General features: G+C 43.7%; 1 pseudogene across 1 annotated transcript in view; it reads right to left on the minus strand.

The window, feature by feature from the left end:
- The window catches only part of LOC105540666, a 114604-nt pseudogene extending 113403 nt beyond the window's left edge, over positions 1-1201 (minus strand). Inside the window, exon 1 of the transcript XR_001006231.1 lies at positions 1040-1201. The product of XR_001006231.1 is annotated as a ferritin heavy chain pseudogene (transcript). The remainder of the gene's footprint in view (positions 1-1039) is intronic.
- Positions 1202-1340: the final 139 nt, after the last annotated feature.

Here is a 1340-nt window from a genome sequence, read left to right on the forward strand (position 1 = left end):
AACCTAGACAATATTCCATAATGCAACGCAACGTCTCATGTACACAGTCTGTGTGGGCTTTCCAGATATTTATCTGTCCTTTTGAAGAATTTTTAATTAAAAAATTCTATAGAATCTATTCAAGCAGCATTATCTCAGGACAACTACTTACTAGATTTTCTAACAGTTGCTATTTCCCCTTTGTTAAAGGGTCAGCTGTAAGATAATGCTTTCTTTGCAGAAAGCTTGTGCGACTGGACAGATTAGATAACTCAGGGGACTTGCAACAGGCAGTGGAGACTTTAACCCGTAGGTCACCCTTTCATCTCTCACCCAGATTAGGCCTGACAGCTGTTCACGATCCTCCTTGGAAGGGAATGCCCTGCTGCTCACCTCAAGACAATGGGCATCAAACTCTGGAACCCTTTTGAAAGTCTTGAAATATACTTTGTTATTCCTTTTAGTTCAGTTGTCTGTCATTTCATAAATCACAAGGGTACCACAAAAACCGGGATGAAGTTTAGTTAGCACGAAGCAAAGAGGCTCTGACCACTGAAACGGATACTGATGACTGGCCCCAAAGCTCCATCCACAAGCCACAGGTAACAAAGACCTTTCACCGCATAGAATCCAGGGTCTGTGATAGGTGCTGAACAGACATTGCTCCTTGAAGAAGAGTCTCTCTGGCTACTTTTCTATAGAGTTCTTTGTTCTACCCCATCTTCGCTTCCCCAGAGTGAGGTCCAAAGCAGTTGCAGCATATCTTGCAGGTAGAAGCTGGTTGAGTTCAACTCACTCACAACTAGAAAACTGAATTCACCTCAGAAAACATCCATGTACATTGCGATTGTTGGGATGGTGGGTTTTATCATAGGAATGGAGAGTGGAAAAGAATATATTATAAATGGGATTTTTAATATTATTGACCTATAGCAATAATCCCCAACTTTTTCAACGAAAGAACACCGCATACATGCAGAACCATGCCCCACCCCACCACACACGCATACGTAGCTGTGGCCATATTTTTTACATTCCTGGAATGACAAAATATTTATACTTCCAGATCTCTGGAACTCTTGTAATCATTTCTTGTCTCCCTGATTCTCCTTTCATTCCTCCGGATGAGGAGCCTCTGCCTAGATGAGTGGTCTGTGCATGCATTCTCACAGGTAGGAATATTATTGAAATACCCAGTAGAGTCTGGTAAAGGAGTCTCCATGCTTCGTCTTCATAAACGGACAACCATAAGAATGTGCTGTGGAGTAAAAACTCCATGACGGGGCCAGGTGCGGTGGCGCACGCCTGTAATCCCAGCACTCTGGGAGGCCGAGGCGGGCGGATCACAAGGTCAGGAGATC

The sequence above is a fragment of the Mandrillus leucophaeus genome, unplaced genomic scaffold, assembly GCF_000951045.1.
Source record: "Mandrillus leucophaeus isolate KB7577 unplaced genomic scaffold, Mleu.le_1.0 Scaffold224, whole genome shotgun sequence".
Classification (NCBI taxonomy): Eukaryota; Metazoa; Chordata; class Mammalia; order Primates; family Cercopithecidae; genus Mandrillus; species Mandrillus leucophaeus.